Source organism: Lissotriton helveticus, chromosome 9 (assembly GCF_964261635.1).
Source record: "Lissotriton helveticus chromosome 9, aLisHel1.1, whole genome shotgun sequence".
In the NCBI taxonomy this organism is placed as follows: Eukaryota; Metazoa; Chordata; class Amphibia; order Caudata; family Salamandridae; genus Lissotriton; species Lissotriton helveticus.
In genome coordinates this window covers 981,922,000-981,936,017 of record NC_136070.1, presented here as the reverse complement: position 1 = coordinate 981,936,017, position 14,018 = coordinate 981,922,000, and the positions used below count along the sequence as shown (strand labels likewise).

At 46.2% G+C, this 14,018-nt stretch overlaps 1 pseudogene; it reads left to right on the top strand.

Moving 5' to 3' along the window:
* The first annotated feature begins 12,555 nt into the window (after positions 1–12,555).
* LOC144783345 (small ribosomal subunit protein uS10 pseudogene) lies at positions 12,556–13,036 on the top strand (annotated as a pseudogene).
* The last annotated feature ends 982 nt before the right edge of the window (positions 13,037–14,018 follow it).

The following is a 14,018-nucleotide window of genomic DNA, read 5'->3' as shown; positions in this document are numbered from 1 at the left end:
TTTATAAATAGAGAATTTCTCTGCAAGTAAAATTTTACGGAATAACAGTGGCAAAGGAACCGCTAGTTGCAGCATTTCACTCTAGGCAGCCGCCTGCTACAATCTCAAGGGTACTGTTTCTGTGGGCTCTGAATCCAATCACTTGGCAGGTAGACTTACCTACAGGGTTTGGGGCTGGGGGCATGACGAGTACCGGCCCGGTACCCTCATCTGCAGAAACCCTTGCTGCAACCAGCCAAGTGTGAGGAGGGCTTACCTCGAGCCTTCTCGCCATCGGGGCTCCTGGAGTCTGGGTTGTTGGTTGAAGTCCCTCGTTCTGTCCCATGCGGGCTCCTGCCTCCTCTTCTGCCCCCCCCTGTTTTCTTCCCCCCCTGTTTTCTCCCCCCCCTGTTTTCTCCCCCCCCCCTGTTTTCTTCCCCCCCTGTTTTCTTCCTCCCCCCCCTGTTTTCTTCCTCCCCCCCCTGTTTTCTTCCTCCCCTGTGCCTGTCTCCCACAGGCAGCAGAGCAGCTGCACCTTATGGCTGCAAGGCGTTGATACTGTTACTTGTTGCTAAGAGGGAGGAGGGGCGGGTGGAGGCTGCGGGATGCGCAAGGCTCTGACTTTTCGTCCGGATTACACTTGCCAAGGACACACTGATTCCAGCTTTCATGTACCTGGGCCCTCTTCCCGGTGTTTGGGGTTAAACAATTGCTTGCTGCTGCCATGTAGGTTAAAACGCAGGTGCACATTCCTTACTCCAGTCACCTGACCCTCCCACAATAAAACGCATCAGAGAGTGCCCGCACGTATAGTTGAGAAACAGGAGTGCAGGTACCCTCTGTCAGAGGAGGCACATCAGGGATGCACAGTGAAAGACAAGAGTCTTGATAGTGAAGGACTGGACTTTTAACAGAACCAGCGGTGCCAGGGAACAACACCTATAACCTTCATGGGATACCTGTTCGGCGCACAAGTGACAGAGACACGGGACACTTCCTTCGGCGTCAAAGATCAGCGTTTTATTACTGCAGGGATACAGAAGTCACAAGAAGTACAACAGCGTGTAGGTTCTCTGAGTCTGCTTCGAATTGCATATGTGAGTCGCTCTCTTTTATACCCAATTTTGTCATTGCACAACATGTGAACAAAAGGTTACAACCCAGTTCCCACAGTAAACTCAAAAAGGGTCGCTTTCATGTTTTCAGAACCCCGGAACACAATTACAGTAACATCACCAGTTCCCAACTGTAAAAGCACATCTTCCCACCGTTAGGTACATTCCACTTGAGTTGTAAATAAGCAAGAGAAAGAGACAAGAACAGCTGCAAGGAAGTCAGACAACAGGGAAGAGAGAGTGTGAGGATAATATTGGATGCGTAATCGTAGGATCAAAGGGCTTGATCCCAGCACGTGCGAGGCTGAAACAATAGACCGGCACGGCAAAATTACCTTCGAGCGGAGGCAGCTGCCTTGCAGTGTCCTCCCCCTCGTCATAAAAGGCGCATGAAAGGAATATGCTTCTTCCGTAAAGCTTGGGAACTAGAAGGTCATGAGGCGGACAGTTGTCTGTTCGCTGACTACGTGAGGGCAAGAAACAAAATGGATGTCGTATCTAAAATGGAACCTGAGGGTTCAGATGAAGAAACCTGTAAATGAGACGAACTCTTCTGAGTAGCATAGCGGAAACGCGTACACTTACTAAACTCGTCATTTACGGTTCATAGATACCACACTCGTCCATATTCGGCGATGCCCAAAACGTTGTACCGATTCTCACGGAACCTCAGACGCTCCTTTTGCCCTCATGTAGGCAAGAACTAGTCGAAGTCGGAGTCGATCTCGATATTCATCAGATCATTCAGATGTTGTTGGAACATCATTCTATCCATCAATGCCTCTTTGGTAACAGATGGCCTTCTTATACACGTTGTAGCACAAAGGCCACATAAGGCAGGACCACACTGTACACAAAGACAACACGTGAACAGAAACGCCACAACAACCCCTATAATCATCAGAATCTTCCAACCCCAAGTCGACATTAGACCCCAAAACCATCCTAGAAGCGTCCAATCTCCCTCGTCCACGTGTATGGACTCCGAGATTTTGTGCAACTTGGAGATGGCTTGATAAACCGTTGGAGCGTTATCAGGTATGAATATGCAGCAGCTCGAATGGATGACCTTGCACACACCACCTCTATCTGCTAGAACGACGTCTAGAACCATACGGTTCTGTAACGTCATAAGCCTATCCGCTTGAAGCTCTGCTGTCAGATTACCAAGGGCGCTTGCAGTTATGTTAGCAGTTGACTCTACTTCACGAGTTAACTGTCTCAGATTTCTGCTATTGACCATAGGGCCCCAAAACGGTAGAAAACCCTTAAAGAAGTCTCCTGCTTCTTGACCGGAAGTATCCTCTTTACTAATGACACCTCTCACAACTCTGGTTTTGTGATAGTCTGCAGCAACAGTGAAAGTTGGGGGCAAGAGATTTGCAATGTAGCAGGTACCCGAGAAGTCGTGAGGTAACCACGTATATGCTCGGTCATAACATGCAAAATAGGTACCCTTGGCAGTCAAAAAGACAGGGGAAGAGAGCATCGGTAGAACGTAAGTATCCACACAAGCACTCTTCCCAAGCTGAGCTCTTGGATTTCGGCCACGACCTTCCAGACAAAAGTGGCCTAGGTGAGGTACAATCCAGATTGGAGATGAGCTTTTCAGCTGCCTATCACCCACTGATATACTATACTCAGCCTCACTAAGGTACTTATAGGCTTGCACCTCCTCCTCTGGGATAAGTGATGTATCGAATATATCTCTATCTAAATCGGCAATAGCTATCACCAGAGACTTGTGGTACGGGCAAGGACCAAAGTTTGCTGAGCGTGGCTCTCGATGGGGGTAGGAATCTAGTGCACTGCGGAACATGGTTTGGAATGCCCGAGCTGACCCTTGGGGACTGTACGGAAGAACCAAATATGGAATACCCCTGTCCATGGTATGTGGCATTAACCCACACACCCAACAATTTGTAGTATTTACCACCAACTGATGCTGATGCAGAAGTTGAACAAAGGAATTGTTTCTAAATTCCGCACGTCTGACTTGTTCATGTTGGGGCAGTAGGTGAAAAGAATGTGGAGAAACAGTAGAGACGAAATTTAGATCATGAGAAGGAGAGGTAGGTAAGCAGAAGGCAGCAATGATTGAAAACCAAAATATACTCCACCCACCAGCAGCATAGAAACAGTTAGGAACAACACGAAAACCTGTAATAAAAAACATTTTGTTCGAAATGTGCTGTATAATTTAGATTTTTGCACCGTCTTTTTCTCTATTTTCAACAGCTTGGAGAACTCCACCCCCTAACAACCGTCCGCAACGTTCTTGACGCACTTCGTTCTGAGTAGCGAGTATCAATTCCCAGGAGTTCCCAGAAATCGACAAAAGAAATCGACCTAATGTCAATAACTGCTAAACAGAAGGAAGTACCCGCGCGGCCCTGCGGCCAACCCAGATGGCAGGTTTTAATCAGTTAAATAACCAATTTCATATACGTCTCCTAGCTGTACTGGAAAAGAAATACATACATAATAAAATGTCCACAATAGTCAAGGCAAAATGTGAGGGGGTTTTGTGAAATCAAAACAATAAAAATGTATTAGTCCTTATTGCGTGTACGAAGAAAGTATCGGTTTCTTCCGGGTCGAGTCTGATCTTCAAACAGTGGATTGGATGGCAAAAGAGTGTTCGATTGTTCAGGCAATTGTTCAGCACTTGAATTCTCCAATGTTGATGGAAAGGAAATTGTTTGAGAGGAATCAACAGGGGTGTCAGATAAAACTGAAGTGTTCCCTATGGGCTGAGCTTCGCTAAATGGGACAAAGCGCTGAGGAACGTCAGTTTCAGACGAGGAAAAACCTTTACGTATCCATGTGTCTGCCGGCAGAGGATGCGGAACCTTCTTGGTGTGGGTGGCATGTACCCAGTGTTTCCGTCCCTCCAGCCGAACCGCCGTCCTCGTCGCTAGTAGCACCTGGAAGGGTCCCACAAATCTCGGCTCAAGATGGCGTTTTCGTCCGAAATTTCTTGTGAGGACCCAGTCCCCTGGTTGGAGCCGATGACCAGGACCCTCTGTTTGTGACGGCAGAGCCTCAAAGACCTGTTGATGAATCAAACTCAATTTAGCAGTCAGATCATAAAGATAATCAATTAACATTGGATATTCAAGTCTATTCAATTCTTTAGGCCTCGGAACCCCCCAAATGTTCGCAGGGCGGCCGAACACAATCTCATATGGGCTAAGCCCTACTCGAGAGTGCACAGTTGCCCTGGTCGATAAGAGAGCTAGAGGCAAAGCGTCGGGCCATGATAAACCAGTCGTTGCCTGGATTTTAGCAAGTTTCAATTTCAGGGTGCCATTATATCCTTCCACCAAACCTGCTGACTGAGGATGATTAGCACTATGAAATTTCTGGGATATTCCTAAACCACGACACACGCTCTTCATCACACTTCCCACAAACTCACTTCCGTTGTCCGACCATACAATCCGAGGCATTCCATACCTGGGGAAAAATTCTTTGAGGAGAACTTTAGCTGTGGATAGGGCAGTATTATCCTTAAGGGGGTAAGCCTCAATCCATCTGGAGAATGCGCATACTACGACCAAAACATACTTCAAATTGTTGCATCTCTCCATATGGATGAAGTCCAATTGGATAACTTCGAAAGGGCATGTAGGAGGGGCAAAATGACCAGGTGGAGTGGGGGTGCCCTTACCAGGATTGTACATCAAACATACCATGCAATTCTTAACCACTCTCTCTGCACATTTAGTAATCCCATCATTCTTCCATACAGGAGACAACAACTTGCATATGCCTTTCGAGTTAATATGTGCTGTACCGTGGGCCATAGTAACAACAGCAAGCACATATGCATCCGGTAACATCCATCTCTGTTTTTCCGACAAATCAATCCAACATCCATTCTCATCTAACTTCCCCATGCTCTCTTTCCACTTAGTCTTTTCCATCTCAGTGGCCTCGTTCTGTATTTCCTTCACACTCTCAACTGTGTCTTCACATATACTAGTCTCCGCAGGCCATCTCACTGAACTCGTAACATACATTCGGTTTGTCAAATCTTTAGCTGTCTCCTTAGCAGTGTCATCCGCAAACGCATTGCCGCGACCAACATCATCTGTCACTTTCCGATGCGCACTACATTTGATTATTGCCACCTGTTTAGGCAATGTAAGTGCATCCAAAAGGTCATTCACAAGTTGTCCATGCTGAATCTTCGTGCCATGCGACGTCAAAAATCCTCTTTCTCTCCACAATCGCCCAAAACTATGTGCCACACCAAAAGCATACTGGCTGTCGGTAAATACATTCACACGCTTTCCTCTAGACAACACACATGCTCTCGTCAAGGCAATCAATTCAGCCGCCTGGGCCGAATTCTGACTCAATCTCGCAGTTTCCACAACCGTTCTCAACGTCACCACAGCGTACGCAGTCGTCACATCACCATTCGGTAACTTAAAACAGGAACCATCAACATACAAAGTACCATCGGGATCTACCAATGGAGTATCTTTTAGGTCAATCCTTCGTTTCTTCTTCGGTTTTCAGATAACAGTCATGTGGTGCCACATCACTTGATTCCGTGTTAATCGGCAACAATTTGCTGGATTCAACACATTACACCGTTTTATCCGTATGTGACTTGCCAGTAGCGTCAACTCATACCCAGACAACCTTGCGCTCGTCAAATGTTGAGTTTTCGTTCGGTTCAAAAGAGTGTCAACTGCATGCGGAACCATCACCGTGAGCATATTATCCATGACCAGACCTGCGGACTGTCGAATGGACGCCGCAGCTGCCGCTGTTGCTCTTAAACAACTCGGCAAAGCTCTAGCTACTGGATCTAAGGTCGAAGAAAAATATGCGCATGGACGCTGTTTGTCGCCAAATGGTTGTGTCAGGACACTCAACGCACAACCATCTCTCTCGTGAACGTATAGTGTAAACGGCTTATCGTAATCAGGAGTACCTAACACAGGAGCCGAACACAACGTATCACGTAATTCAGAAACACTTTTCTGACATTCTTCAGTCCATGGCAAAGGAGATGAAACATCCTTACACGTAAGAGCTATCAATGGTTTCGCTAACAATGAAAAATTTGGAATCCATTGTCTGCAGTATGACGTGATACCTAGAAAGGCACGTACATCTCTCTGAGTTTTTGGCACAGTCACTCGGGCAATCACTGCAATTCTCTCTGGGGTCAATTTTCTCCCATCCTTTGACAATAAGTGACCTAAGTAGGTTACTTCTTGACAACAATATTGCAGCTTAGAAGGTGACACCTTGTGATGTAAGTCGTGTAGATATTGCAACAGCGATACTGTAGCCGTCTTGCAAATAGCCTCTGTATCAGCTGCCACTAATAGGTCGTCAACGTATTGAACCAAAGCTGCGCCTGGCGGTAACACAAATGCGTCAAGTTGACTTTTAAGGGCTTGGCTATAGATCGAAGGGCTCTCACAGTAGCCTTGAGGTGCGCGTTTCAATCTGAAACTGTGACCACCTAGTGAGAATCCGAATAGGTCTCTGCTTTCCTCAGCAATCGGAATACTAAAGAAAGCATTCTTTAGATCTATTACCGTAAACCAGGAGGCAGAAGCCGGTATTAAGGTCAGCAAAGCCGTGATGTCAGGCACCACTGGAAACTGGGGAAACCACAATTTTATTTACTTCTCTTAAATCAATTACAAAGCGATACACAGGAGGTTTAGTTGGGTCAGTGCGTTTCAAAATTGGTAACACAGGACTATTACACACGTTTCCCAGAGTTTCTTCAATGACATCCTTTTTGATCAGGTCACCAATGATTGCTAATAGTGCTCGTTCACCCTCAAGGGAGATACGATACTGCGGTATACGTGGCAAATGCACATTTGGTTTCAACTGAATTACGTAAGGTGGGATGTCCAACAGGCCTACATCATTGGGACCCGTAGCCCATAATGATGCAGGAAGGGAACTCAATTCCGGTGGGAACTTATCGATGGATAATTACATAGGAGAGATTACTCTCTGACCTAATGTAAGCTCCACTCCCGCAGGAGAGCAATGCAAAGTCGCATATAACCGTTTTAACAAATCCAAGCCCAAAAGATTCTCACCACATCCAGTAGATAGAATCAATGGAGCCTCCAGCTCACGAGGACCAATCGTAAGGGACAAAGGACTAGAGACAGGATTGCTAACCGGGGCGCCAGAGAATCCAACGGAAACATTTGTCAAGCCAGACAAAGGTGCGCCAGGGAGTTTCGAATGCATGATGGAACTTTTCGTCGCACCAGTGTCTAACAGAAAAGGCTCAACTACGCCAGATGTAGCAACTGCGACGTAAGGCCCACTCTGATCAACCGGAACTGATACTACTCCCTCTCTCTGTCGGTGGCTGTCCTAGTAACGGTCATTTGCAACAGTCTCATGCTCAACGTAATAATCGTCCGCGTAATACTGTGCAGATTTATCGGACCTCACATTTCGCTGGTCAAAATAATTGTTCGCATCTGATGCCGTATTAGGGCGCTCATTCTGATTTTGAGTGGTACCGCGGCCTCTACCTCGAGAAGCTTGTTGGGGACCACCGCGACCTCCTCGCATCGACACACCATTGAGTCGGTCACGCAACGCCGGACAATCATATTTTATGTGACCCTCTCTTCTACAATATGCACACTGATTATACCCAAGCATAGATCTATAGTCAGAGGAGTCAGAACGTGGCTGCATTCTGGAGGATTGCAATTGGGGTCGATATTGCTGTTGCGAATCATTTTGATTTGCACGTGGAGGATAAGCTTGCTGTAACAGAACCTTCGTCTTAAGCTCCTTCGTTTTTTTGTCTGAACGATCACTTTCTTCCTTTTCCCTATTCTCATAATATTGAGCAGTCGCTAGTATTTGAGCAGTAGTGGAAACAGCCCAGGCACTTTCTGAATTCTTCAATTTGTTGCATAGTTCAGGCAACAAATTCAATACGAATTTATCGACAAATAACCGTTGGATTCCCTCAGTGCCCATATCCTGACCGCTATGATCGACAAATGCCTCTTCAAATCTAGTGAAGAAATCGGAGACACTCTCGTCCTTCTTTTGCTTACAAGCCGATAATTTATCCCAGTTTACCCTCAACGCTGGCATAAGCGTTTTCATGAGCGTAATGATTTTCTGGGGCAGATCCGCAATTAGCTGTTCAGGCTTAGCTCCACCAACTTGTCGGCCATCAGCCGCTATTAGTGCAGCCCAATCACCGCCTAACTCATTCTGATGATTTTGCTGCCGAATTTTCGCCCAAACTGGTTGTGGTACAACATTACCGAACAACATGTCGATGTCGGCAAGGTTCATAGTAGTAGCATCTACTAATTGGGACAATTCCTTATAATAACCCGCCGGATTCTTGCGTGGATCAGGCAAGGACTGCTTGACCTGCAAGACTTCTGATCGCTTCCATGGGAGGTGTATCCAAACTCTTTGGAAACGTGCTGGAACTGCAGGATTAGCTGCAGGATCCCCTGGTATGTATACGGGCGGAACCTCTCTCATAGGAAACTGACCAGGAATCGCTTTCCAAATATCGGAGTCGTCATCAAACGACACTCGCGAAGGCACTGTGAATCTAAAGGCTAACAGTTTCTCTAAAGCACGTCGTACTTCTCCACCAACTATTATACCGTTCGAAAATTGACTCTGAAGTTCAATCATATCGGGCGGTACATTATCTAACTCCTTATTATACCATTGTTCTCTCAAACAGTTACACATTTCTTCGAACACGAATCTCTGCGTAGGCTCATTAAACTGAGAAAACGTCTCGACAACCACGCGTGGAGGGTAGTTAGCAGGTTGTCTTATCCACCTACGAGCCATAGTCGCTAACGTTGCACTCTCCCTACCACTAGGGATTTGACTTCGTCTTTGGGGAGTTTCAGAAACACTGGAGGGTAGTATCGATCCGGCAAGTGGAGAATAGAGCGTAGCAACTGTATTAGGAATACGGGTACGAACGGAAGGAGAAGAAGGATAAAGAGCAGGATCAACAATATTAGACGTAAACGTAGGAACAACAGGAACAGTTAAGGTAGATGTAGTAGCAGAAACTGGAGGTTGAGGAGGTACAGGCAAAGGAGCAGTAGGAATAGACGTAGTTGGAGGGACAAACGCAGGACCAGCAACGGGCTGAGCAACAGCCGCTGGAATAACGGGAGGGACAACAGGAGGAACTACCGGAGCCGTAGTATCCCGTGCATAAGGAGGTGGTGATTTCATTAAGTACGCTAATAACGGATCCTCTGTCGAGTCTTCGTTCTTCTTATCTATACTCGATAAAACCGGATAACATTTCTCTACTTTCATGTGATGTAATCTAGTAGAAACTTGTAACTCTTTTTCTACTCTATCTTGTTGACATTGCTGTACAGCTTGCATTATCGGAACCATACCTTCTCTCCTATTTCTCTTAAGGAGTTTGATTTCCTTCTGCTTGGCCTCTTTACGCCATAACCGAAAGGAATCAAACATAGCTGGCCTAGCTTTCTTTTTAAACAACTTAGCTTCGAGATTATCTAAAATCTCAATATCGAAACTTCCATGTGGTGGCCAACTAAGGACGCCATCTTTTCTCGTGTAACGGATCCAACAGTCATTATAGGTAACAGGACCCACACCATGTCGACTATAGAGCTCATATATCGGAGTTCCAACTGGAGGTATCGGACACGAGTCCTCCAACCGGGAATCCTTGTTGCAACATTTAAAGAAACCAAGAAAACCACTATGGCTAGGCATCGTGCACACTAACCAAGTATCAAACTTCAAGGGTTACCGAAGTACTAAATGTTCGTGAAAAACAAAACCCTCGGTTTTTGGCAATTGCAACTGTCAAATAACAACTAAGGACCAACAACTAAGAACCACAAATGCAATGGAACCATGCAAACAACTAAGCACCAAGAACAACCACAAATGCAATAGAATCTTGCGTACAACTAAGCACCAACAACTAAGGACTGGGAGCGACCCACAAAATACTTAACTGAGAGCTCAGTGGCGTCACCAGGAAGGCCCGTCTATTGTCTCGCTGTACGAAAGGACTACGCCAGGCGCCGGAAACAGGTCGACAGTCAGGGCATCGGTCCGTCGCAGCCGTCAGGAGGCGGGAAGCTTCGCAGGAAAAAATTTCGGGCCACTTATTTCGACAACAGGATCGATGAAGCGGGGTGCACCTTCCCTCGGAGATTGCACACGAAGTTCCTCGCAATCGTCAGGCTTTGGACCGGTACCGTTGATGTCGCCCCACGTTGGGCGCCAACTGAAGGACTGGACTTTTAACAGAACCAGCGGTACCAGGGAACAACACCTATAACCTTCATGGGATACCTGTTCGGCGCACAAGTGACAGAGACACGGGACACTTCCTTCGGCGTCAAAGATCAGCGTTTTATTACTGCAGGGATACAGAAGTCACAAGAAGTACAACAGCGTGTAGGTTCTCTGAGTCTGCTTCGAATTGCATATGTGAGTCGCTCTCTTTTATACCCAATTTTGTCATTGCACAACATGTGAACAAAAGGTTACAACCCAGTTCCCACAGTAAACTCAAAAAGGGTCGCTTTCATGTTTTCAGAACCCCGGAACACAATTACAGTAACATCACCAGTTCCCAACTGTAAAAGCACATCTTCCCACCGTTAGGTACATTCCACTTGAGTTGTAAATAAGCAAGAGAAAGAGACAAGAACAGCTGCAAGGAAGTCAGACAACAGGGAAGAGAGAGTGTGAGGATAATATTGGATGCGTAATCGTAGGATCAAAGGGCTTGATCCCAGCACGTGCGAGGCTGAAACAATAGACCGGCACGGCAAAATCACCTTCGAGCGGAGGCAGCTGCCTTGCAGTGTCCTCCCTCTCGTCATAAAAGGCGCATGAAAGGAATATGCTTCTTCCGTAAAGCTTGGGAACTAGAAGGTCATGAGGCGTACAGTTGTCTGTTCGCTGACTACGTGAGGGCAACAAACAAAATGGATGTCGTATCTAAAATGGAACCCGAGGGTTCAGATGAAGAAACCTGTAAATGAGACGAACTCTTCTGAGTAGCATAGCGGAAACGCGTACACTTACTAAACTCATCATTTACGGTTCATAGATACCACACTCGTCCATATTCGGCGATGCCCAAAACGTCGTACCGATTCTCACGGAACCTCAATAGAGTATAGTATGCAATCTCATCAAAATAATTAGCAAGTCATGTTGAGAACTGCTGGTTGCTACCGGCACTAGACTGGCAAATTCTGATATCACAGCGTCTTGTGTGCATGTTTTCTAATGCTGGTCATTTCAGAACAAATGTATTTGTCTTTTTCTCTACAAGTTGTGTATGTTCTGTAAATGTGTGCCCTCCCAGCACACACGACTAACTACTCACGCTACTACTCTACAAATATCTAATACTCTATACTCACTGTACTACTCAATATCAACTATTCACTACTACTCACTCTACTCTACAACTCTCTAATACTCCCTACTCACTTTAGGACATAAAAACACTACTCTGCAGTACTCACAATAACACTCTATTACACACTCTACTACACGCCATTTACTACACTCTCTACTACTCACAAATACTCACTCAAATACTCACTCTTTACTACTCACTCTCAAATATTATCACTACTCGCTCAACTACTTACTCTACAACTCCTTACCACTGTCTAATAACTGTAATACTCACTATCAACTACTCGCTACTACTCACTGTACTAAATAGCATCTAATGTATTGTACTTACTGTAATACTGTACTACACACTCTGCTAACTCTCTACTACTCAACATTACTCACTCAATACTACTCACTCTTTACTACTAAAACTAAAAATACACTTTGGATATGTAAGGGTGTGGCTGTGCATGTAAATGTGTGTGGCTCTAGGACTCTTTACTACTAACTCTCTCACTCTTTAATACTCACTCTTTCACTTTTTACAACTCAATCTCTAATACTCTCTTAACTAATAACTCTCTCCTATTCACTATCAACTACTCACTGTACTACTCTACTACTTACTCTGTGTGTGGGTGCAAATGCAATAGGCCTGGCATATGCAAACGATTAAGCTATTGGCAATGTAAATGACAATGCCATTTACTTATGATTTAAAAAAAAAAAATGTCATGAGCAATGCCAATAGCTCTACCTTTAATAATGCCAAGACCATTGCATTGTAAATGCTTGTTACCTTTCCCTCTCTTGCTCTGGGTCGAAGTTTGATAAATGTAATACAAGTCCTAGTCCCAGAAAATGAATCACAATGCTTTCGAGTTCAGACAGCGAGGTCTGCTGATCTTCTTTCCTGGCTCACCCCTGTTCGTTCGTTGCTTAATTTGAGGACGAATAAGTCGGCCAGGAAGCACATTAGTCATGGCATTTAACCCCTTGCGTGCTGTGCGAATTCCCCCACTGTGTGTGCGAATTAATGAGTGGTCGGGGTTCGGACGGTGCCCGGCCATCCTCCGCGCAGGCCCACTGTGACGTCGGACGGCCGGGGGCCGTCCACAGCACGCAAGGGGTTGAAGACGCCGGCAAAGCACCTGTGGAACAGGAAGTAGCTATCCACCGTATGAGAATCACCCTGACTAGTCGCAATGTGAAGACACTTGAAAAAGTGTGTGCTGATCTCATTAGAGGTGCGAAGGAGGAAAACCTGAAAGTGAAAGGGCCAGTTTGCATGCCTAACAAGACTCTGCGTATTACTACTCGAAAAACACCTTGTGGTGAAGGTTCAAAGACGTGGGATCGTTTCCAGATGTGTATTCACAAGCGCTTGATTGACCTCCACAGCCCTTCTGAAATTGTGAAGCAAATTACATCCATCAGTATAGAGCCTGGGGTAGAAGTGGAAGTTACCATTGCTGATGCATCATTTAATCTTTTAATAAAAGATTATTTTTTGTGAATCACAATGTCCAGCACCGGCACAAATTAAGAACTGCTTGAATAAATTATTCCTGGGCCTGTAAGTTACCCTAGACCCACGGTCCTATGCATGGGCATAGGGGGGAGGGGGGGGGGGAGGATATATCTTCCCCAGATTTTAAAGGGGAGAGGACACTGGGTACAAGTGCCAGCAGAAGCAGGGGACAGACAAACTCCTGTGGAGTTCCACTGTTCACAGGGCCATTGGCGCGTTCAAATGCTACCTATGACAGCCCTGCTTTCGACCTGCTAACCTGCCTTCAGTCAGGATCGGATTTATTCGACGGTGCCCGGTGCCCGCGGAAAAATTCTTGAAGCCAGATGTAGGACGTTGTTTTTCATGTTTGGGGCAGGCTCCCTATTTAGCACAAACTGTTGGACAGCATTTGTCATTCTCCAGTGAATGACAATGATCAGCCGGAGCAGACACAGCATGTGGTGCGTCTCCACCTATCCTGGGCCAAGGGCACAGCAGGGAGGCCTCTTCCCCTGCTTCTAAGTGGGAGAGTTCACACCATCCTGGCAAAGGGAAGTGCGGGGGGTATAGAAGGAGTTCTTCTTTGCCCAGGTGATGCCTCTTTTTTTAGGTCTCGGCTAGCGTAGGCTGCGCACATGCGCAGTCTCGCTGGCGAGATTTAATGACTCTGAGTAGGGAGGGTAAACCCCGCCCCTCTTCTCCATTGGCTGGTCTCCTAAACGGCGGCCAGCCATTGGAGAAGAGGTCTCAGTTACATCATTCTCTTGCTCTAAGCCTCGTCTTTTTCGGATTGGGGGGCGTGTTTTTTAGGTTTGTTCTACCCTCTTCTCCATTGGCTGGAATGGTAAACAACAAGTCAAAAACACGCCCGTTGTTTACATTCCAGCCAATGGAGATGAGGAGAAAAAGATAAACACGCCCCCCAGTCTGCAAAGGACGGGGCTTATTGACAAATGGCGAGCGCTTGTCACTACCCGGGTCCAGGT